At 53.9% G+C, this 24,856-nt stretch overlaps 1 long non-coding RNA gene across 2 annotated transcripts in view; it reads right to left on the bottom strand.

Moving 5' to 3' along the window:
- Positions 1–24,856, bottom strand: part of LOC121661374 — a 107,251-nt gene that overhangs the window by 42,423 nt on the left and 39,972 nt on the right. For both annotated transcript variants that reach the window (XR_006014942.1, XR_006014943.1), the window contains exons 3-6: positions 24,619–24,734; positions 18,624–18,892; positions 6,304–6,462; positions 2,440–2,521 (exon numbers count right to left, since the gene is read on the bottom strand). This is a non-coding gene — a long non-coding RNA (uncharacterized LOC121661374). The remainder of the gene's footprint in view (positions 1–2,439; positions 2,522–6,303; positions 6,463–18,623; positions 18,893–24,618; positions 24,735–24,856) is intronic.

The following is a 24,856-nucleotide window of genomic DNA, read 5'->3' as shown; positions in this document are numbered from 1 at the left end:
CGCGTTTTCCGCTCCATTCCTCGTTTGCCACCTCCTCCTCCTCCTCTAGCTGATAAATCTGTTAATTAATGGTGTTTATTCTCCTCCCGGCCCCGCCTGAGCCATGGCTTGGTGATTATATGATTAGGCAGCGATGATAACGCATGTGGGAAAAGGTATTTATTGTGTGTGTGGGCTCCCCATTGCTATGGAAACAGGCAAATATTTGCAGACCTCCACTCCTGATTAATCCCTCCCTTATTATATAAAGTCTGGATGGGGAGAATTCCTGGTGACAGTTTCCGTACGTGTGCACCAGGCTCATCAAACTCCGGTAATTTAAGGCTCCGTCACATCAGAGCCGGTTCCCAACCAGCCATTTTATCAGCGCGCGACGGGAACACAAGTCCTGGGAATTATTTTCAAACCTGTTGGTTCCCATCTCGGGGAGAGGAGTGTTATTACAAACACATTTCTCCCCGGAGGGAGGGAGGCAGACACAGCTCTCGCTGACAGGGCGGGATCAGAGCCCTGCCGGGAGAACCCCTGGAACGCAGAAACGATGATTCCAGGATTCCACGACCGCTTTGACATCCAGTGACGAGTCAGGACAGTAGCAGAGACGAGGCACAGGTGTGTTTTGATGCCTGAGACTCTTGGCACAGTGTTCCAGAACTTCCTGGGGGATGAAACCCCTTCTTCTGCCTGGAATTCTCTATTGGAAGAAAATCCTCATGAAAATCTTCATGACCTGGGCTTGCAGCTCGTAAACACACCCTGGAATTCTCTCCGGGAGCTGGGAAGCATCCCGCCAGCCTCACAGAGCAGAGCTGAGGGCCCCCTGGCAGGGATGGAGGATGGCAGCAGGTGGGACAGGGAAGCTCCAGGCACTGCCGAGGCTTGGCCAGCCAGCAAGGATTCCTTGGGATGGCTCCGAAGGGCAGCGAGGCAGAAGGAAGCGCTGAAGGAAGTGAGTGGAGTCACTCCTGGTGATCTGCAGGGCCTTGGGGCATCTCTTGGAACATCTGCAGGCACCTCGGGCAAAATCCTCTCCCTGCTGAATGGAAAATTCGCTGCTGACCTCGAAATGGCCACAGTTCCGGCCAGGAGCTGCCGGGCTGTGGCACAGGGACATGGCAGGGCCCATCGATCCCAGGGCTGGAAAGAAAAGGGGATGAAACGCCGGGAAGAAAAGGCCAGAGGTGTGCAGTTTTCCCACTCTGCCGTTTGACGGGGGAATTTTTCTCCAGGGAAAACTCCTTTGAATCCAGTTGTTTCACAAGTGACTGCTTTAATGGCTGTGCCCAAGGTCCTGAGTCAGCCTCAATCTGTGTTACAAAATCAGCAGACGAGGCGCTGTTCCAGAGCTCTGCACGAGGGGCACTCGGAGCCAGAGCTGCAGAGGCAGTCGGACAGGGGTGCCGGGATCCCCCAGCCGCTGCCAGCCTCTCCTGGGGTGCCAGTTCTGGCTGCCATTCCACAGGGTGCCCACCTGGATGTGCTTTGGGTGCTCCTCTCCCTTTGGAGAATTTGGGAACAGAGTCATGAGGTGGTGGCCGGCACTGAGTTCTCGAGAAGGTCCGGGGCTTGAGGAGTATTTTGTAAATAATGCTGAGATAATTAAATCATAAAGTCGTGGAGTCACAGAATGCCCTGAGCTGGAAGAGGATCTTGGAGGTCTTTCTCAGCCTGAATGATTCTGTGAGCCCGCAACTGGTATTTTGAGTGCCAAAAGGATCAGTTCTACCTCACGCTTGCTCCGGAACCTGGGCACGTGCATCCAAAAATTGATGCCCGGGGTTTCACTAAGGGTCTGGTTCCCTCGACCAAGCAACCTCCAGCTCCTTCATTCCCTCTTCCGAGGAACCCGATTATTGACTTGCAATTTGTCACAATGACAGAGTTGGGTTCCTGGATGGGAAATGTTTAAATCAAGCAGCAATTAATGCATTGTGAAGCACTTGAGGTAATTGTGTAATGAGCCCCGCATTACCTGGAGTAGGAACACATTTCCCAGCTAACCCAGCAGGGAAACAATGTGGGGTTTGCCGGGGGATTTTCGGGTGTCAAGCGCTGTTGTGCCAGGGCGGTGTGAGGCCATACTCTGCAGAAATCCCTGGATTCCCGTCTGCCCTGAGCTGTGTGACCAGGGCCCTGTGTCATTCCCAATCCAGGAACAGCGCAGCCCCAGGCTGAGCCTGCTCCATCCAGCTGGACTTTACTTGCTACTTCATGGAGCAGGTCAGAACACCCCAAAGGAGGTGAACTTCCAGGACCCTTCCAGCCCAGCTCATGCTGGGATTTGCTGAGTCTACAGCTCCTATTTGGCCTTTCCCAAGAACCATCCCAGCTCTGGGGCTTTAAGAGGAAAGAATCACCCCGCCATCACGTTTGTGCTTTTCATGGTGCTCCCGGGAGCTGCTGAGCAAGGCAAGTCCCCCCGTGTGCTTCCACCTTTACCTTTGAAAGATGCTGATCCCATTTTCTCCTTCAGCCTGTTCCTCTCAGCTGCTCGCGCCCGGAGTTTATTCAATTCCTGGTGCTGCACAATGAAAATCAATAAAAAGCATTTATTATAAAATACCAGAGATTCAAATAACTGGCAGAGCAAGGATGCACACTTCACACAAAATGTGATTTATGCTCTGCAGAGGGGAAAACATCCAGTAAGCAGAAAAGGAACTTTTATTGTCTTGCCAATGAATCGCTGTCCTGCTTTAGCTACACTTAACAGACAGGAAAATATTATTTAATAACATTCATTTAGCAGTTTATTATCAACAGGACCGAGGTAAATAATGAGCATTTCTCCTGCTAGCCGGGACTTTAATCAGGTCAGCGCAGTGGCTGCCTCAGTTTCCAATGCTTCCACTCATTCCCCAGAGCAGCTGTGGCTGCCCCTGGATCCCTGGCAGTGCTCCAGGCCAGGCTGGACGGGCTGGGAGCGACCTGGGGCAGTGGAAGGTGTCCCTGCCATGGCAGGGGTGGAACACCATGTTCCTTAAGGTCCTTCCAACACAGACCATTCCGGGACTCCCTGACAGCGTTCCCTGGAGGATAGGCAGGCCAGGACCGCTGGTTTTCCATATGGAACTCTCATGTTCCCTCTTCCTCACGCCTCACCCACACCCGGTCCTGCGCAGCCACGGTAAGGATGCCTGGCTCCCAAAGCATTCCCATTGTCCGCAGAGTTTGGCAGGAGCCGTGGTGTCCCCAGGGACCACGGCCATGGATGTGTGACCCCCCAGCTGTGCTGACCTACACCAGGCTGATCCAGGACACATCCCGAGATACGGTGGAAGAACAGCAGGACACCCCAGCTGCACCAGGAGCTGCTCCGTGCTGCCCTTCGTGGCTGGGCTGGAGTTTCCTCGGCTCAGGAAGACAAAGAGGAGGAAAAGCTGCTGCCGTGGCAGACTGGAATTCCTTGGATCTGTTTCCGGCCCTTTTGTCCCACAAACCCAGCACTAATGAAGGCTGTAAATACGCCTTGGCTCCGCCTGGCCACCGCTGCCGGGCTCCTCGCTGGCTCCTTCAACATTTATGAGTCCTCATGAATATGCAAATGGCAGCCTAATGGCTGCAGACTGGTGCTGAGCCCAAGTGCTGTGTTAATATTTCATACGAGGATGGGAGCAGATCCACGCCCATCAATTTGGGACAAACACAGCCCTTCATTAATTAATCATTAATTAAAATAAGGCAGCGCTGCGGATTTGGTTTTTCCCAGGAAAAGGGTGTTTGGGAAGAGCTCCTCGGGCATTATTCTCCTGGGGAAGAGGCCTGGCAGCCTCTGGGACCGCCAGGAAGCCTCCGGGATGAGGAGTGTGGGAGATAGACCCAGAGTTATGGATGGACACACTGTCTTGTTTCCAAGGACTTGCTGGGTTTGGAAGACCAAGGAGTTCCAACTCAAAGCCCTGTCCTCTGCTGGGACCTGTGTTCCTGCTGGGAACACACCTGTGGGGTTTGTTTATTTATTCCCTCCTCTTCCCTCCCAGCTAGGAGGTTTGGATGTCACGCATTCCCACATCCCGCGGGATACGAGCAGCCACCTCCTCTCTTCTCAAATCCTTCCTCCTGAAGATTGCAGAAAGACTTGACAGCAAGGCAGTAAATGTCAGGAGAAAGGTATGAGGGGCAGGAAGGTCCCTTTTTTGGGATTTCGGTGCCCAAAGCACAGCCAGCGCTGCCACTGATCCCAGGAAGGGGAAGGTCTTGGGCCAGGCAGCGAGAACTTGTTAAGAGCCTCCAGATCCCATCAAAAAGCCTCTGGTTTATGGCTCTCAGTGGAAGGGGGACGTTTTGGATGAGGTGCATGAGCAGTGACCTCATAAATTGCTCAATAAAGTGTAAACATGGGTTGGAAAAAGGCTTTTGGAAACCCAACTTTAATAACAATTTAAACTGCCTTAAATATTTATGTGCCTGGTCACAGCACAGCTTGTAATTAGAGAAGATTATTTCTCTTTTTGTGCACTTTGGTGCATTTTGAGGCTGTGCTGCCACCAGGTTCTGACACTTCCATCTCGGCAGAGTTAAAAAATGAAATAAAAAAGCGATAATTTCCTTTTTTTTCCACCTTAATAGAAAGATAAAGCAGCGCCATCATTGCTGCGTTTGCCGGTACAATCTCGGGTTTTAGCGATGTTGATAATCTTCTTTTGATGCTAATTAATTACAAGTAATCATAAAAACAAATGAAAAGCACTATAGTTGCAGCAGGGTTTTTTATGCTTATGAAATAATGCATCTTTATGCATTTGTTTATTTGCCATGGAAAAAAATGTAATCTATATTCATGGGCAAACAGCTTTAGCACACGGCGCTGGGGCTGCGGAGCGCTCCCAGCTTCAGCTGCCTCCCCTTCTTCCAGTGGCAAATCCCAAAGCCCGACCCTTGAAGGGATTTGGTGCCTGACTGTGTTTGTCCACAGGCTCGGGAATATGGGTTTAGAAGGAAATGCCATTTGTTTATAGCTAAATATCCATCCAAAATGACTTCAAATCAATTAAAGGGATTCATGCCCCAAATAAACGGGGAAACGGGACCCGGCATCGTGTCTTGGTGCAGCCTCATTCATCCCAACATCCTGTTTGCCATGAAATCATCCCTATCCCCAAGGTGCCATGAGGGAAGGGCCTCATTTCTCATCTGGGATTCTGGAACGGCCTCGGAGATGTCGGCCGTGTCCCGATGGCCCTCGGCTCTGCCACGCTCTCCCATCTCCTCCTGCAGTTTTCCGTACGTGTTAAATTATTCTGGGGAAGAGATTCACGGCTCAGCCAGGCTTTGGGTGGCTGCAGCTGGTCCTTGGGATCCTCCGGGATCTCTCGGGGAGGAAGGAGCAGAGCCAGGTCGGAAAACTTCCTCCTGCCCTGGCCAAGGCTGGGGGCTGAGACACTGACAACTCATTATCGGGGCTTTGTGTATTGACCTAATTGCTGGAAGGGGGCCCCGAATTCTTTGGCAACTTCCAAGAGTGAGAAACAGAAGCTTTTATGGGATTAGACGTGAAAATGAGTAAAACAAGGCCACGGAGGCCTCTCTGCAGAACCGACCTCGGCTTTAAACTAAATATTTTCCTTCTGATTTCCCATATATTTGAGTTTTGTCCTGGGCCTGGTGACATCATCACACCCAGGGCTCCGGCTGGTGCCCATCCCTGTGCCCACGTCAGATGCCCTGCGTGCAGTGGAGATTGTCCAGCAGCACGAGCTTTCCCGAGGTTCTGAGCTGCTGGAGCTGCTGGATGTCACCCAGGGCATTCCCACCTGGCTGTGGCACCTCCTGGGGCTGGGCGCAGGGCTACAAAGCCTGGTCCTGCTCTGGCTCCCGTTTTTGGGATGGGTGTTTTCTCCAGACCTGGAACTCTGGCGGCTGTGGGAAGGGCACATATGCATATTGTATGCTAATGAGCAGCACCAAATAAGGCAGGGAGGTTCAGCTCCGCCGGAGATAGGGATCTGCCGGAATAGCAGAGGTGCTAAAGCTCCAGCAGCACGTTTTTGTTAATCAAATGATACGGAATTAACACACGGTACAGTAATTGCCTTGTTAGATGGAAATGAAGCCCCGCTCAGAGACACGGAATCTGGAGTGTGACTCACTGTTCCAGCCACATTTAGATTGTTGTCGGTACAATTAGGATTTGGAATTTACAAGTGGAGGGGGGTTTTATTTTATTTAATCAATCGCTATGGCAACGGCAAAATTCAACAGGAGATGTTCCCTCTTCCACGTCCAGGGGGTTGGACTCGTTCCTCTGGCTGGGGGAAAAGCAAACTTCCAAACTTTGGGAGAACCAGCTTTTCAGCAGCTTACCCTGGTGCTTCCTAAATCCTTGGGGGATTCCAGTCCAGCTCCTTCTTCCCTGCTCCAGTGTCCAGTGGAACAAATCTTTAGGGATCCACGACTTCCCACGACGTGGCCATCTCAGAACTCCTGTCTCGGGAGCTTCCCTGGGAATCAGGGAAGGCCTGCCTGGAGGGGAGAAAAACTCTTATGAACTATTTGTATGGACACAGGAAAAAGGAGCAAAGGAACTGATTTTCCAGGAATGCTTTCCCTAAACAAACCAAGCAATTCAGAGCAATACCAAACCCCTGTGCTGCCATTCCCGGCTGGAGAGGGACCTGCGGAGTGCAGGGCAGCAGATATGCCTGTATCCCTGAAAACCTTCACTCCAGGGAAATGTCCCAATCACTTTTCCTGTTCCAGGGATTCTGCTTCCCTCTCTGGGTTTGTCCCAACAAGGCGGCTCCGCTCCTTGTTCAGGAGCAGCCTGGTGCCCGTGGCCTTTCCCCCGGACTTTTGTCCCAGCTGGGTGTCCCCCTGTGGCTGGAAACCTGTGAGAAAGTCACTCCGAAGGGGCGAATTCCCTTCCTTGCAGATGCCCGAGGGGCGGGAAGCTCCAGCTCTTTGCTCCATTGCAAAGTTATGGATTTGCTCAGTTTGGCCAGGACTGGGGGAAAAAAATCCCTGGGATTTTCATCCCGAATAAAAGCCTTTGGGCTGGCTTTGAAGGTTATCCACCTTGTGTGGACACAGGTACATATTACGGGATGCCCCGAAGTCCACTGCCGCATGCAAGAGCCGCTGGATGAGGCAGCTCCAGGGCTGCGGAGAGAACACGTTGGCTCCAGGAGTGCTGCAGTGGTGATTAACAGCAGCCCTGCTTCCTGACACCCTACACGGGGCAGGAATATTACCCGGAGCCGGAGCGGCACCTGGCCCCATTAATAACCCCCTTCGCCCCAGGGCTCTGTGGCCCCTCGCAGGCGGAGCCCTGACCCCGGATTTACAGGTGTAAGGGAACGAGGCACACGTGGCAGCCAGATGTGCTGCCCACGGAGCCGGCGGCCGCACCTCGGCGCTCGGATAATCCTGAAATATTAATCAGGAGGCAGCGCGGGAGATGGGCCTCGTTATTAGAGCCCCAGTCTTGCACGTCAGCCGCAACAGATGGAAAAAAACGGGGAAATGTATTTAACATTCCTGCTCGTTTCTTCAAAAATAATTATCTGATTAAATGTGCCAAATGTGATTTTCATTTTTCCGTCCTCGTCGTCCTGGTAAAAGTGCAGTTAAATTGGCAGCGACGCAGCGCCGCCGAGCTCTGACTGGAATCGTAAAAGGAGCAGGCCAGGCAGTCAGTTTGAACCCAGAACCGGGCGTTCGGGACCGGCCGGGCTCAGTCACGGACAGCGGGGGCTCTGCGCGCTGATCACAACACAGAAATCATCCAGCAGGCACCCTGGCACCGCAGCGAGGCGGGGCGGGGCTGGGCAAGGAGCAGCTACGGAAACGCTCCGCAGTTCCCAGCGGTCTCCAGCCCCGGGAAAGGGCCATGGATTCCTCAGGAAGCAGCTGCCGTGCTGGACGGGCTGCGATGGAAACACTGGACATTGGCAGGGGCTGCTCGGGGAGGTGTGCAGGTGTCCAGGGAGGGACTGGACTCTGCTCTGGTGACGAGGTGGGATCGGCCACAGGCTGGACTCTGTGGTACTGGAGGACTTTCCCAGCCTCCCTGCTCCTGGGATTCCCACCCTCGCTGCCAAAGCCCTTGGAAAGAAGGAGGAGCCGCAGGTGAATTGTCAGCTCTCGCACGGGGCGAAAGGGGCGGCTGGTCGGGATTTGATCCGAGTTTTTGGGAAAGCAGCAGCAAGTGGGACTTCAGGCCCTGCTACATAAACTACCCTTGCCTTTGACTCCCGCTTCCACCGAACCCCCCGGAGCTCCTGTCTCCCTCAACAAACACCTGTTTGGAGGTTTTTAAATGCCTGCTTCCCCAGAGCTATGTTAGAATAAGGCGCGGGTTTAATTGCAGTGAGAGGAGGGGGAAAGGTATGATTTCCAAAAGGACAGAATACTCGGGATATTTATGGCCCCATTTAGCGCGTTGCTTTGCCTTAAAGATGTGGGGATTTACATGTGTTAAGTGCTCCTACAAATCTCCTTTACCCTTTCCTGGAAAAGGGCAACACAATAATAATTGTTAAATTTATGTGGTAAGACGTCTGTACTGTAGAGCTCGGCAAACGGAGCTCCACACACTTCCTGCCTCTACTTTCTATCCCTGAACTGTCTCCATTGAAATTCCCGACTGTCCTGGGATCCAGTGGAGCAGCTGCCGGGGAGGCTCCGTCACTGCTGCTCCTTCCAGGAAGTTTGGGCAGTTTCTCTGCCTGTGGCCTGAAGTTAACAAAATGTAACTACAATGCCAGCATATCCTCATGGAATCCTTTGGAATCACAGGAACTGAGGCTGGAACAGAGCTCGAAGACCACTGAGTCTAACCCTGCCCAGGCCACCACTGCCACATCCACATCCTCCGGGAACGGGGACTCCGCCGCCGCCCTGGGCAGCCGTGCCAGCGCCTGACCATCTTTCCCAGGAAGGAATTCTCCCTAAAACCCAAGCCGGAGCCGAGCGCTGAGACGCGGCAAGTGACGGGAGCATCTCTTCCTCTGCACCCGTACAACAGAGGCCGCAGGAAATGTCAGAGGTGCTAATCAGGTGCTAATTGTTGTTTGTTTATCCCTCTTGCCGAACCCCTCCGAAGCAGCCGGGATGAACCCGCCGTGAACTTTCCTCGCAGAGAACGCAACCCCCGGCTGGGATGCCAGGGGAGGCGCGGGCTGGGAAAAGGCCCTCGTGTTTGTGTTCCCCGCGCTCCGCAGCAAGCCCTGGAGAAAGCGCCTTTCCAAAGGCACTGATAGGCAGTCAGCTCCTCCGGGAGAACGGTGTGTTCCCAGCCGAGGCGTGTTAGGCTGAGATTTATCACAGTTTGCGTTTCAGAACTCCTGGCTCCCTTCGCTTTCCCTGCTTTCCCCAGCCTCTGCTGCCTTCGCTGCTATTCCGAGCGCTGCTTCCCCGCCGAGCGCGCTCGGGTCACAGCGGGAGTGGCACATACCTGTGGATTTCGGGATGCGTGGGAATGCCGCGGCTCTGAGGTGTGACAATCCCGGGAGGAGCGGAATGGGGCTGCCTGGAACACTTCCAGGGCTGGGGCAGCCACAGCTTCTCTGGGAAACCTGTGCCACCCTCACAGCCGGGAATTGCTTCCCGATATCCCATCTGTCCCTGCCCTCTGGCAGTGGGAAGCCATTCCCCTTGTCCTGTCCCTCCGTGCCTTTTCCAAAGTCCCTCTCCAGCTCTCCTGAAGCTCCTTCAGGCACTGGCAGGGGCTCTGAGCTCTCCCTGGAGCCTTCCCTTCTCCTGTGTGGGCACCTCGCGCCCTCCTCCCATCACACACCAGGTAACCTGGACCTCCAGTTCCAGCTGTTAGCCACTGGCTCTCCCAGCTCTCCGAGCTCCAGAGAAAATCCCAAGGTATAAATCCAACTGCAAATCCCTGTGATTGCCCGGCTCCCGGCGCCAGATGACTTTGGTTTACCCTTCCCACACAGAGTTTTGTGCATCAACCACCGGGGACCATTGCCTGCTCGTGTTGCGCACACATTCGGCAGCTGTTTGCCCCCAAAATGCACTAAATCCATCCTTTCCTGGGCATATCCCGCACACCCTTCTCTCTTCTCATTTCTCTGCCCCAAAATTCCAAGACAGTCAGAGCAGCAAACCCATGGAACAGAGGAGTTAAGAGTTACAGGCAAAATCATTGCAGGGTTGTTGGAATTATCCTAATTAACCATTTCCCGGCTGGGGAGCTGGGCTTGAGACCCTGCAAGGGTTAAGGCGGGCTGGCTGGGCTGGAGAGGTGCAGGAAGGGCTCCTCCAGGTGGGCACATCCACAACCTTATGGATGCCATGATCCCGAGGATCCGAGGGACTCCCCAGGTGCTTTTGAGTTTATCCATCCCCGATCCCAGCCCCTGCTCTCCTCCCTTTGCCTGTTTATCTCCAATCTGTCTATTTAGATTCCTCCTAAACAAGATGGGAATATCTCGGTGCCTGTTGGTGAGACTGTTCCGCATCCATCTGTTATTTACATCGTTCGTTTTCCTGAGGTGTCTCCAACAAACCCTGGCTGGGTGCTCTGTATGCGTTATTAATAAAACAGCTGTAAAAATATTAACTGTACGGCCTAATTGTCAGCCCTGACCGGGAGCCAAATCCATCCCGAACGGATGTGAGCCCTGGAATGTGGCTGTTCTCCAGCCCTGCTCCGTGCTTTGCTCCTGAGCACTTCAGTTGCAGGACTGGCAGGGACCTTAAGGACCGCCCCGTGCCACTGCAGGGACACCTTCCCCTATCCCAGGGTACTCCAAGCCCCATCCAGCCTGGCCCTGGGCACTCCCAAAGATGGGACAGCCACAGTTTCCCTGGGAATCCTGTGCCAGGGCCTCCCCGCCGTCCCAGGAATTCCATGTGTCCGTGAAAGCCACGGCGGGATGGTCAGAGGTGTGGGACCATCTCACTCCACTCAGTGGAAGTTCTCCCAAAGCAAGGTTCATTGTAGGGAAATCCCAGGATTTAAGCCACCACTCTGGTCTTTCACCAGGCGCCTCTGTATTCCATCCAAGTCATGGCCCCTGGGTTTGCTGACTCCTCCTCCTTCTGAAGGGCGCCCTGTGGAAAGGGATGAGCAGCTCCAGCACCTTTCAGGGACGCTTCCCAAAGGAATGTGCTCACTAGGTCAGGAAAACTCTTTAATTTTGGGGATCTATGGCTATCGAAGCTCTTGAAGGGAGAGGGCACCAGGAGCTGGGCTGAATCCAGGAGCCATGGCTGTGCTTTACCCCGAGCTGTGCTCTCCCGGGAGCTGGAGGCTGAGGATGAGTGTTTGTGGCATTTTTGATGTTTCCATGGGGATTGCTATAGAAACAACTCTGCTACCCCTTCATTTATTAATTTACTTTGTTAGGGAACCAAAGGTAAACCACAGCTCCAAAGAAACAATGGCTTGAAAGAGATTTTGCCATCCACGCTTCATTTTCCAGCGAAAGGGCCTTGAGTTTGTGTTTAAAGGACAACATTTGCAGCTAATTTAATCCAGTCAAAGGAATGAGATTCCACAAGGTTTCCTTTGAGACTGGAAAACAACAGCTGATCTGTGTCATAACACATTACAGCGAGCCGAGCCGTGCTTTAGCAATCCTGCTGCGGAGCATCCCTCGGCAGCCGAGCTCCAGCTTGCCCTGGCCCTGCGGAAGGCGCGGAGAGCTCCCACAGTCCTGGGCTGCTCTGGGCTGGAAGGGACCTGAAAGCTCAGCAGCTGCCAGGGGCAGGGCCACTTTCCTCTAGCTCAGGCTGCTGAGCTCCAAACCATCCTTCCCGTGCTGGGGGAGGCTGGGATGGGCAGGGACACGAAGGAAAGGCAGAGCATGGAACGGTTTAGATGACAGGGCGCAAACATTCCACACTGCAGCTCTGTCGTACAGACCGGATTCCTGGGTAACCACCTTCCCATGCTCCTGGAAAACCCTGGCTGTGTTTAGGGCACTTCCCAGTCCCCTGATAAGCCTGGAGTTACCCGGGAGAAACACGCAGCTCATTTATTCCCCTCACAGCCAAGCCCCTGCCCATCCATGAATTCCATATGATCAACAGAGGGTTTAATGGAAGTGCTGCTGGTTTAACCCCGTAACCAGAGTGTCATAAGGGGCAAGCAGCAGCTAAACCCACGTGTGAAGCTCGGGCTCTACAGCAAGAGCGGGAGCTGTTCCAGGGCCCCAAAGGGTCCTCAAATCATTTTGTTTTATGGTGGGAATGGAAGAGCATCAAAAAACCCAACCTGACATTTGAGAGTGGTTGAAAACTCCCTGCAAAACCCCACTCTGGGCTCCAGCTCCTTCCCAAGGTCTCAGCCCTCAGTGATTGTTGTGTCTCTGCAGCTCAGCTTGTTTTCCTCCTGTTCTTGTTTTCATGTAAGAGTTTTATTGATGTCCTTTTTTAGAAAAAGGAAGAGACATTTTCCTCTTTTCATTCTATGCTGTGCATGAAAGATCCCCTGCCTCAGCACGCGGAGCTGCGGCACGGAACCCTGGAATCGTTTGGGTGGGGAGGAACCTCAAGGCTCACCTCTCTCCTTCCCTTGCTCTTGGCAGGGACCCTGCACCGTCCCAGGTCTCTCCAAGCCCTGTCCTGAAGGGGTGGGGCCGGAGTTGTGCGTTCAGGGAGAGCAGGGAATGTGGCTCTTTGGGCCGGGGAAATGTCACTGTCCCCTCAGCATGGCTCTGCGTATTCTCCTGTACACACTGAGCTGGGCCTGGCAGGAAAAATCTGCTTTTCCCTGCATATTCCGGGGTCACGGCACAGGTGGAACAGCCCAGGGGACAAACAAGGTGAGCTGGGAGCAGCTGCAGTGCCGACCTGGATTCTGCTCCCTTCCAGGAGCTGAGCCTGGAATCGGGGCTGGGATTACTCCAGGGCTTCCCAGGGGCAGAGACCCTGCACCTCCGAGGGGATGGCCAGGGGACGCAGAGGTGATAAAACCGGATAAAATCCGTAAGATCTGCCCTGGAGGCAGCAGAGTGTGGCTGGAGCTGCGGCAATCCATGGGAAGGGGGGACGGGCACGGAGCAGGAATGGCCAGCAAATCTCCATATGGCAGCCGGCTTCTCCTGGCGGCCCCAAATCAAGTTAGGATGGGTCGGTGGAATTGCATTTCATTGTTATTTTTAATATTCGAGATGTAGCTTAGATTGCAGGCCCGGTGCTGCACCAGAGGGAGAGGTATCCATCAAATAGCAGCTCGGGATAATTTCTCCGGTTCGGAGGGACCAGGAGAAATGTCAGGAGGAAAAACTTGTTCCAGAAAAGATTGATTCGATCTTACATGGGAACGCTTTAAATCCAGGGTAGCAAATTCTATCAGTACCTCGTTTGGAGAGTGAGGAATGAGTTGGATTCTTTGGAAGGGAAGGGAAAGGTTCATGTGCCAAATCCAAGGGAAATCCAAGTGTCCCAGTGGAGAAGCCCACCAGAGTCCCACCTTCATTTAGCACTGAGAGGATTTATCATGGAATGATTTAGGTTGGAAGGGACCTTAAACCCCATCAGTTCCAACACCTTCCCCAGCGCAGGCTGCTCCGAGCCTTGTCCAACCCGGCTTTGAGCACTTCCAGGGATGCAGCATGCACCACCTGTGCACTGGCACCTCCCCACTCCCAGGGCTCTCCACAGGAGCTGGAGCAGAGCCCGGTGCTCAGTGGTGAGCAGGGACAACCCCACGGCAAACCCCCGTGCAAAGCCAGGACCCAGGCCCAGCCTCGGTTAAATGGGACTGAGGAACAGGAATCACCCGGTGCCTCTGGAAACTCGACTCCTTGTCTCGAGAGAGGATCTGCAGCTCTTTCAGATGCACAGACATTTCCTGCCCTACTTAAAATGGGGGCAGATTTCCAAAAATGTTTGGGTATTAAAAGACGCGGGGTCCTTGGGAAGCAGGGAAGCGGTGACACCTGTGACAACGAGCAGCCTATTTCCGACCGCGTTCTCAGGTGCCTGCCGAGAAAAGGCGCTTCCCACGGCGTGATCCCGACGTGTCGCCGAGCCGAGCCTCAGATCCTCAGGGGTATTTTGGGACCTCTGAAGCCGAGACCTTGGCCACGGCTGTTTGAATCCATGTGGAATCATGGAATGCTTTAGGCTGGAAGGGATTTTAAGGATCAGCTCACTCCACCCCATGACCAGGTTGCTCCAAGCCCTGTCCAGCCTGGCCTTGGACACTTCCAGGGATCCAGGGGCAGCCACAGCTGCTCTGGACACCCTGTGCCAGGGCCTCCCCACCCTCACAGCCAGGAATTCCTTCCCAATATCCCATCTAAACCTCTCCTTTTCATTCCTGGATGTCACCCCTGGCCTCCCTTTGCCTCAGATCTCCTGGAAAACTCTCAGTGCTCGCAGGTGACATTTCTGTCCAGTTCTCCCCAGCAGGTGAGGATGAAATTCCATGAACTTTCAATCCCACCTCAGTGTGGCAGGACAAATCGGCCTCCCAGCCGAAGGCACCGCGCTGCCGTGGGAGCGGTCGTGCCCACGCTGCCATCTCCTCACCTCACTGGTGTTCGGTTTCCATTTGCCTTTCACCACAGACTGCATAAGCTCTTGCTCCAACGGCAGGTTTATGAAAAGGGGTCACTTCCCGACCCCACCCACCTCATTCATTTATGGAATTCGTGGGCCTCAGAGGCCGGGCAAGTGAGGGATTTCAAACAGCTCCGCTGCCCATTTTTATGGCAACAGTGCAGTCCCAGGAGGGCACTGGGCACCAGTGGTTTGTGTGTCCCCACCAGGAAACCGCTAACTGGAAAACCATGGAGCAGGTAAGGAACACAGCGCTTTCCCCAGGAACCAGTCTGGGACAGCTCTCCGTGTGCCCCCGTTCCAGGCGGGAATGGCACCTGCCAGCCCTGCTTCGGCTCCCGAGCTCCAGCTGCAGCGGGAACGCACAGGATGCCGTGTCACACATGAGTGACTCCCGGGCAGGCCAAGTGACAGATGCGTTTCCTCGACTCCAGGCCAGGCTCCAGCACAAACCACTCTTCATTTATCAATAATTGGGCCTTAATTTCATTTGGCAGTGCTGGAGCAGCATGCTCAGCTTCCTCTCCAATAGACTCCTGCTAATTAGGCTGGCTCTGGGCATCAATCTCTTGATTTGAGCCTCTAATAATCAACCCAGATCTTGCTTTTTCCACAGGACGTGGTGGCTTTATCCATAACTCATTATTAGCCATAATGGAATGGGAATGGGAACCGCTCTATTATTGATGGCTCGGAGAGGCAGGAGCTGGGATCACACTCTGCCTGCTCACACGGAATCAACGTCTTGATTCCTTTGGCACCTCTCTGGAATAATAAATGTCATGTTCCATTAGTCCTCAGGCACCAAAAAGGGGATTTTTTGTTCACTTGGAGTCTATTTATCAGGGGGGTTTTGGGAAAGGGTTAATAGAGGCACAGAAGTTTGGATGTGGGCTGGCCAGAGAGGCTGGGGACTCCCCATCCCTGGAGGTGTCCCAGGCCAGGTTGGGCGGGGCTTGGAGCAACGTGGAATAGGGGAAGGTGTCCCTGCCCGTGAAACTGGATGTGCTTTAGGGTCCCTCCCATCCCAAAGCACTCCATGATTCTGTGTAAATGTGGCCTCAGCGTCTGGGCATTGGGACCATTATGGTTCCACCCTGCTCACTGCTGGGGTTGAACAATCCATCTCCACAGGAATTCTGGGCACCAGCTTCCTTCATTTCCCAGGTAAATGATGGCAAAGCGTAAAATCCAGAAGGAGTCGATCTGATGTCATCTCCCCCTCTATCCCACTGCCCAAACCCGACCTTCCCAAAGCCTTTTCCTGCCTGCAGGTGACAGACTGAGGGCTCCGTTCCCACTCCCAGCTTTAGGGGAGTGTTGAGCCCCAGCGATTCTCTCCAGGGCTCGGCTCCCAGCGGTGTTTTCGCTCTGAGTGTTTCCTGGCACAGCCCAGCTCGGCGATGGCTCCTGGGGGCTGATTGCTGTGCCCAGATGAGCTCTCAGAGTTTGCTGCACGATCCAATCCATGGCATAATTGAAGAGGATGAGGAACAAAATTCCTCCTTGTTTCACCCCAGTAACTCCTCCAAATTCCACAGAGAGCTCCATATGGTCCCGCACGAGTTGGGAAATGTGTGGATCATGCCAGAATAAATGAAATCTCCCAGGTCTTGGTGGCTGGTTATTATTAAAGATCTGTCCCAGCAATTCACTGGGATTGAAAGGGATTGCAGCCACTGGAAAAATGATGGATAGTGCTGCCGTGCAGCTCAGAGAGGGATGGAAAAACCTGGGCTCGCAGTGCTTGGCTGAACAGCACCGTGCCCACATGTGCTCCCTGGGCTCCTGGAAAAGTCCAACCTCCCTGCTTCAATCCCACTGATTCCCAGGAAGGAAGCAGATGGATTTCAAGGGCCTCTTCCCAAATAAGCTGTGCAAGTCCTGGGAGACATCTCGTCCCAGAGGGTGAGAAATCTGGGAGCGCTGCTGAGCCCAGGGCTGTTCCAGCGCCGGGATCCAGGCTCTGCATTCCCGGCTGCCACCCAACAGAGGCAGGACTTGGACACCTGTTAAGGGTTCGAGCAGCTCCTACAGCTTCTTTCAGCTGGGCATGTCAGGTAATGGGACAGAATTCCATGGGCGAAGCAGAGGCGCTACTGAGGATGTGGGAAGGGTGCTCAGGCACATTTGGAGTTCCCATCCCAGGCCAAGTCCAAGGAAAGCCTGGAGGTGGCACTCGGTGCTCTGGACTGGTGACAAGGTGGGGACCGGGCACAGGTTGGACTCCATAATCCCGAAGCTCTTTTCCAATTGGAATAATGCTGGGATTCGGATTGCAAACTCAGGGTTCACTTCCCAATCAAACCTTTGCTGTCTGAAGTAATCCCAGAGAACAAAATCCTATTTTTTCCCTGATTCAGCCACAGAAGGAAGGCAGCCCAGGCCCACCTCAGCTCAGCAGACGGATTCCAAATTCCATTCCTGATGATTTGAGGATGTCCAACTCCTTCTGGTGCCCCTTGCCCTGGGCTGCAGCCCTGCCACTTAAAAAAGATTTGTTCTGAGGGTTTCAGTGGCCCTGGGCCCTTAGCATTTCTTTTGGCCTATAAACAAATTTTATCGTTTTATTGGAGTGAGGAAAATTGCTGCGTCCATCTTGGGATGTGGAGTATTATCCCATTAAGGACAAGTAGATGATTAATAAAATAAGGCTTTAAAAATATTATTTTGGAGGATAAAGTTGCTAAGCTTGGTTTTATTACAGGACTTTTTACTTTCTTGTTTCCTCACATCCAGCTTCTCACCCTAACACTGGGAAAGGCCGGAGCAGGGAGATGTGGGCTGCAGCGGGAGCAGGGATTGCTCTCCATGCTGCTCCCAGCTTGATAGGATCCTAGGATTTCCTGAGGTGGAAAGGGCCCACCTGGATCACGAGTCCAGCTCCTGGCCCTGCACGGGGCACCCCAAAATCCCACCCTGTGCCTTGAGCTCTGGCAGCCTTGGAGAGGTGACCCCCTCCTGGGGATGGGGTGTGGGAGGGCCCATCCTGCCCTGGCCGCATCGAGGATGTGCCAGAGAGCTCCAGTCCTGCTCGGACTGGGAAGTGGATCCTATGGACTGATGGAAGAGGTCCCTGCAGCAGAACCAGGATTTCCCAACCCTCTGTCAAACGGCAGGAAAGGCCCAGCCCACTGTGCGAGCACAGGATCCCATCCCGGTGTGCTCATCCCAGAAAAGCTCACAGCCTGGAGCAGCAGTGTTTCCCCAGAGAGCGGGACAGGGTTGGAGCACATTCCAGAGCCCTCATTCCCTGCCCCCGGCGCTGGGAAGGGACCCCTGGAGCACCCGCGGCCCCTTCCCTCGGCTGCCCCCACGTATCGATCCCTTCCTCATTCCCAGACTTTTCTGGGCGGTTACCATGGCAATGCCTTGCCTCAATAGGGTCCTTGTGAACTTGTTTACCATCCCAATTATAACATTTCCCAATCCAGGCTCATTCTGACAGCTCCGTGTCTCCCATCTGTGCCTGATCCCATCCGCACTTCCACAACAATGCCCGCCAGCTCCCGCACTCCCCACGCCCGGCCCGCAACTTCTCCATGGCCACAATTCCCACTTGCAGGCAGTGCAGGATTCGGGGCTCGACGTCCAGCTGGGGCCGTGTCCAGGGCATGCCTGCCACGCTGGAGGCTCCCACATTCCCGCTGAGGAAAAAGAGGAGCTTTCCCATTGAGCTTGTGTCCGTGTGGGACAACACAGGATGGAGGGAGCTGCCTTACCTCGGTGGGGACGGCGCTGGAGTAGGGGTGGGAGATGCCCCAGGCCCCCGGGAGCTGGGGGATGCAGGATGCCTGGAGCACCCAATGCCTGAGGGTGCAGTGCCCTGGAACCCCGGGAGCTGGGGGATGCAGGATCCCTGGAGCACCCAGTGCCTGAGGGTGCAGTGCCCTGGAACCCCAGGAGCTGGGGGATGCAGGATGCCTGGAGCACCCAATGCCTGAGGGTGCTTTGGATGGAGCCTTTTTCCCTTCTGGTCCATCCAGGCTAGGCAGGACCTGAGTGTGGACATTGTGGAGCCAAGGAAAGGATCAAGGAATATGTGGTGTGTTCTCCTCTGGACAACACCAGAGCACCAAAATGCCATAAGGAAAACCTGTTATTTTATCAGAAAGAGCAGGAAAAGGTACAGGAAACCAGAGGCTTTCACACACCTGCCAATGGAGCGATTGGAATGGATCCCTTAATCCTGCAGGCAGGAAGGCACTGACATCCATGGGAGAAGCTGCAGCCAAAGAATTTCAGGCTGGAGATAAGCAGGCTTGGGGACGAATTTCCAACTGGGAGGAGAGTGCAGCCACTGGAAGCTCCAAGTGTCCAAATGAAGACCTTCTGGAAGTTTCCTCTGGCAGGACTGGGCCGGCTGCAGCTATTCCGGGGCGGAGATGAAGTTAGAGCTGATAAAGGTCCCTTGTCCCTGGATCTGGAAAAGAAAAGAGGACTTAAAAAAAAGGAAATCTGTGCTGGGGTGGTGGCTGCCAAGGCGTGACTCAACCCCAACATGCGCAGATTCCTCCCCGCTTTCCAAATAACTCCGACTTCTCAATGGCTTCATTATGAGCCTCTGAGGGAGCATTGTCAGGATGGGGCTGGATGGAGGCTCGCTCCTTGTGCTTCCGTCCCCTCCCGAGCCCCGGCCATCCCGGGAACGCTGCTGCCACTGGGTTTTCCCCAGGAACACAAAGCAAATCTGGCTGGCAGCGTGTGGCTGGGCTTAGAAAAATCCAAAGGGCTTTGGCAGATAAGCGGGAAAGGGAATGGTGCAGATGGCCAGGAGAAGTTCCTGAGACACCAGGGAAAAACAATATTGCTCTGGGAAAGGGCAAAACAAACAAAACACAACAGGAATTCGCAGTCCCTCAATGAAAACATTGGAATCTTCCCCACGGATCATGTGAACTGCCTGAACACAGTGCCTGTTCTTCGGCTGAGGGCTGGACATGAGCATCCCAGAATCCCAGAGTGGGTTCAGTTGGAAAAGACCTCCAAGACCATCTTGTCCAAGCTGTGCCCAGTCCCCACCTTGTCCCCAGCCCAGAGCACTGAGTGCCACGTCCAGGCCTTCCTTGGACCCCTCCAGGGATGGGGACCCCAAACGTCCCTGGGCAGCCCCTGCCAAGGCCTGAGCACCCTTTCCATGGAGAAATCTTTTCCATGCCCAGGGAGGGGGGGTGTTTCCCGCCCCACTCCCCAAGCCTGGAATGCAGCACGGATTTATTCTCTCAGTACAAACAGCACAGGAGATCACACACTTGAACAGGCTTCCAAAGCACCATTTCTCTCTTTTTCTCTCATCTCATTTTCATCCCATTCCTCTTTCTCTGATTCCAATTTCCAATCCTGGAACAGCAATTGAGAGACTTTTGCTTATGAGCAGCAGCAAAAGGCACTGGGAACTCAGTGAGCATGGGAAGAGCCAAGCAGCAGCTTTGGAGTCCTGGATCTCCATCTTCCTGCCCGTGGTCATCCCGCCCCTCCCCGCCTGGAATGGGAGCTTCCATCCCCATCCACATCTGCCTCTCCATGTGCCGTGGGGAGCTTCCCTCTCCATCCATTTGTGATGCTCCCGAAATGATGGCTCAGGGTTGCTGTGTTTTTTCAGCTCCATTTTGTGGGGTTGCTTGCCATTAAATCCCAACTCCATTCCAGCACTGCCCGTGGCAGGCAGTTTTAGGGAAGTGCCGCCGTGGCTGCCAGGATATTTGGGCCGGACTTTGTTTTTTAATCCCACTAAGCCCGGAACATCTTTCGCTCTGTTTGGAGCGACGGAGCTGGAAAAAGAAGAGCACAGAAGGCCTGTGTTAAAAATGGATGTGGCTGTGCCACAGGAATGGGCTCGGACTCTCCCACTCGCGTCTGCAGTGCCGTGGATGTGGGCACAGGGAAAGGGCACAGAGGAGCCTTTCATCCTCATCCCTTTGGTTGCCCAGCTCCTGCCTGGAGCTCACACCTGCAGAAATCTCTGTGGAACATGAATTAGATCCAGAAGCTCTGGGTTCGCTGCCCTCCGGAGGGTTCATTGTAGCACATTCCATCTGATTCCTGCCCCACCGGGAAGGGGAACAGGAACCAAACCCAGCTCCTGGGGTTTGTGGATACTGGAATGGTGTCTCTGTCCAATGGAACATCTCCTTGCAGTGCAGCATCACACCAAACCCCTCTCCAGCTCTTGCTCTTCCTCCTTCCCGCTTAACCCACGCTAGTTTTCAAACAACACCTATGCCACTCCCAAACGCCTCAGGAGACGGTGATTTGCTAAAACAGGGGCTTAATGTTCCACTTCCTGTATCATTTGGATGGTTTATTAGGATGGAAGGAAGGAGCTTGGAGCCTGCCGGAATTTGAGAGAGAAAGGGGGAAACTGTGCTTACGGAATTTCTGATCCGCGTTAGTTTTAATGGAAGCAGCATCACAGTTTAACTGGGAGACGTGGAAGCTCCAGCTCCAGTGGCTCCTGTAATTAGGCGGGAAGGGAGGCGCCGGGAATGACAGCTTTCCATTTGCAGTACAAACACTCTTCCCAAAATTACGGGTGCTCGGCAACAAATGTGACACCTGTGTGAAGGCAGGGAGGAGCAGCTCTCATCTCCATCTGAAAGGAGAGTGGAAGCACAAGCCAGCCTGCGCAGTGGGAATGTGGAGTGGCGGAGGCTGTTGGAAGAGTGACTCCATGGGATCCGAGTGGCTCTGGATAGCGGGGAGTCCGTCCTGCCACTGGTCCTGCCTGGAGGCTGGAAGGGCTTCAGCTCTGCCCTCCACCCCCTTCCCACTCTGCAAACCCTGTTGTTTCCGGGCGCTGCTCCCCAGCTCCCGACTCCTGCTGCCCCTCTTCCTCCCGCTCCGCGGGGACGGAGGGCGCTGGCGGGGTCGGAGCTGGGAGAGGCCGCTCCGTGGGGGTTCGGGAGCTGCTTCGCTTTAGGGAAAAGCAACAATCGCCTCCATTGAGCTGCTGGGAAGTGAATCCCAGCAGTGGATGGATGCACGTAGCTCCCGGGACATCTGTGGCATCTCTGTCCCATCCTCCAGCCTTCCTCCTCTCCTGCGAGTCCTTTTCCAGCTCCTTTCCCCCAGCCCGGCTTCTCCGAGGCTCTGCAGCAGCTCTCGCTTGAATGGCAACTATTCCATGACTGGAAACTAGGGGGAAGAATTACACCGGGATGGGAGCTGCCGGGAAAAGGCGGCTGGCGCAGGCAGGGAGGCTTCTTCCCTCCCTTACCTTGTGCTTCTTCTGCAAGTCACAACTTTGTCAGGCTGCGAATTCCCAAACCCTGCAGCTCCCCCTCTTTCCCCAGAGTCTCTGCGCAGCGCCAGCTGCTCGGCGGGGGGCCAGGGAAGTGCGTGTGGGGGGAATTTATCCTTGCTCCAGCCTGCCGGCGGCTAGGGAAGCCAGAAGTGGGAATAACAGGGATTCACCTTGTCCGGGTGATTCCTGCAGCAGGAGGGGAGGGATGGGGGCAGTGACCATGAACCTGGAATGACGCCGGTTAAACTGACGGAAACCAAAGCCCCTCTCCAGCTCTCCTGGAGCCCCTCTAAGCACTGGGAAGGGCTCTGTGTCCCTGGATCCTTCCCTTCTCCAGCCTGGAGGCCCCCTGGAGCGCAGCAGGAGTCCCCGAGCGGGGCCAGCGTGGGGACGCGGTGGGACACAGGACAGAGGTGCCCGTTCCCGATTTGCACAACCCCTATGAAAGCAGGGAAAGGAAACTCCTCTGCATGGAGCAGAATGAAATCCAGGCATCTTTGGAAGCTCCACATGGAGCGGTTGGAAGCGCAGTCCACAGCTGCATGGAAGTGAAATCCTCTGGGAAACCAGGAGATTTGGAGCTGCCTGTAAGGCTTCCTCCTTCTCCTCCTCCTCCTTCCCTTGGTAGACACTTCTCCTGATCATTCCAAGCAGAAGGGAGCGATGGCGACTTGGCAAGGGCTGAAAATCCGCCTTTGGAGCATGAATCAGCCCCATAATTTCTGTGGAAAGGAACATTTTGGGAGGATTTATGGCATAGCACGCTCCCATCGGATCTGCTGTCACAGAGCCTGCTAAAGGCTCCAGATAAAAGGGTTGCAGTTTACAGCCCTGGAAAATTGGAATGAATTCCCTGCTGGGAGCACACGGCAAGGACTCGCAGGAATCCTGCCCGAGATGTTCCCTTGGACCAGGAGGGTTGGAAAAGCAGCTCCAAGGGGATGCGGATGGAGCTGGCTGTGCAGAACCATGCCGCTGGCAGCTCTGGCATGATCCACGGCTGTTCCTGACAGGGAGTTGTTAACCCTGACCCGGGGAGAGTAAAGAGAGGGAAAAAATTCGGGAATAGCTATGGAGAGGACAGTTTTCTGTGAGCTTTATTTGTGGGAACGATTTCCTGCTTTTCCATCCGGGACCTCTGACCTGTGATGAGAATCTTTTCCCAGTTGTTTAGTTTTCCTTGTTGAAAGTTAATATTTCAGGATGTCCACAGACTTCTGCTATCCAGAATTCCGGCACAAACCCAACTCAGCCAGGAAAAGGCTGGATTCAGGGATATTCCCATCCAAACCAGCCTCTACAATGAACCTCCTGATGGCCAAGCGATGAAATCCCATCGCCAAACATCCCAAAATATTGTTCCATCCAATATCCCAAAGAGTTGCACTTAAAACTGCCACAAAATCTGTCCCACACCTGGGAAACACGTGGAAAACGCGACTGTTGGGAAAGGCTGCTGGGCTCCTGAGTTGCTTCCAGGAGGTTCAAGCTCAAAAGGAAAAATTCTCAAGTTTGAAATGAGTAAGTGAATACATTAATTAGGTAGTTTGTACAAAAATAATTAGGGAAAAAAATTAGGAAGTTTGGGAAAAAAACGAAGATATTAGGAAAGAAAATGAAGAGGATTAGACAAGACAAATTAGGAAGTGTGTAAAAAGGAAGTTTGGAAAAAAAGAAGTTTGTACAAAGGGAAGTTTGCACAAAAAATTAAGAAGTTTGCCACAAAATTAAGAAGTTTGCTGCAAAAGCTTCTAAAGTGAGAGCCCAGAATCTTTCGCGGGGAGGAGCTGCACGAAAGCAGCTCCCTGAACATGTTTTGCCTTTCCCAAAGCTGTTCCCTAAATGTCACTTTTATCGCCTTCTCTCCCAGCCTTTATGACCATATGTGTTTTTATGATATTCACAACATGCTTGTGCCACACAAGATGCAAATGCAATTTCCTGCTGGAATGGCTCAATATGCACAGCAACAAATGAGGGACACAAAGGGAGGAGAAGCGGCTCCGGGGCTGCCTGCCAGGGGCTCGCTCCCCCTGCCAGGGGATTACCTGGGAAAGGAAGCAGAGTTCAGCTCCTGCTCCTGCCCACCTGGGGCTTTGGCCAAGCACCTTCCTCAGGGGAACCTCTTCGCCATGGAATCACAGAATGCTGGGATCAGGGAGCTTGGAAACACCTCCAGGATCACGGACTCCAACCTGTGACCGATCCCCACCTTGTCCAGGCGTTCCTTGGACACCTCCAAACTTCCCGGGACAGCCCATACCAAGAATCCTTTCCCTTGAGAAACTCCTCCTGCTGTCCCACCTGACCCTCCCCTGGCACAGCCTGAGGCTGTTTCCTTGCGTCCTGTCAAAATTCCAGCTCCTTGTATGAGGGGGATCTGGATTGTCCACTGCTTGTCCTGCTGCAATTCCAGAGAGCTGGAGAGGGAGTTTGGACCAGGCAGGAAGTGGCAAATTCCATCCCAGGATAGATAATCTGGGATATCAGCTCAGGAAATAGGAAATGTCAGAGAGGGAATTTTGAAAACTGGAGCAGAGCATCCAAAAATAAGGAGAGGTAGGGAAATCCCATTTCCTGAGGAATTTTAAGCACATTGGGACAGTTTTTTCCAGCTGGGAGCGAGTGTCACAGTGCCTCCCAAAGTGCAAAGCAGGAGCTTGGGTTAGTCCTGGCGGCACATCCAGGGAAAAACGGGAAAAAGAAGTCGTTGTCCTTAAAATATTCATCCCTCGGCTCCCAGCCTGACACGTGTAGTGGTTCGGAGGGAAATTCCTCCGGGCTTCAGCCGCCTGCCTTTGGCCTGGGTCGGAATTACTCTTGGAATAATAAATTGCCATGAATTATTTACAGATTTCTCATGTACTACACTGGAAGGCAATTCCCGCCGTGCCGTGCGCTTTTACCTTGGCTCCTGGCGCCCCTGGCTCCTGGCACCTTGCGGGGTTGCGGCGCGGATCCCGGCGGAGCGCAGGTGTGAATCCGGGCTGAGCCTTCCCGCCGTGCCGGTTCCTGACCGCTGCTGCAAATGGGAATTTGGCACCATAAATCCCACTGTTTCCTGCAAGAGCAGCTCATGGAGTGAAGTGTGGAAAGGGGGGCTCAAACTGATCCTCTTTGCCCAGTTACAAATCAGCTCCTGAG

The sequence above is a fragment of the Corvus kubaryi genome, unplaced genomic scaffold (assembly GCF_017639235.1).
Source record: "Corvus kubaryi isolate FWS band 111438036 unplaced genomic scaffold, C.kubaryi_AGA036_p1.0 37149, whole genome shotgun sequence".
Lineage (NCBI taxonomy): Eukaryota > Metazoa > Chordata > Aves > Passeriformes > Corvidae > Corvus > Corvus kubaryi.
This window is presented reverse-complemented; position numbering and strand designations above follow the sequence as displayed.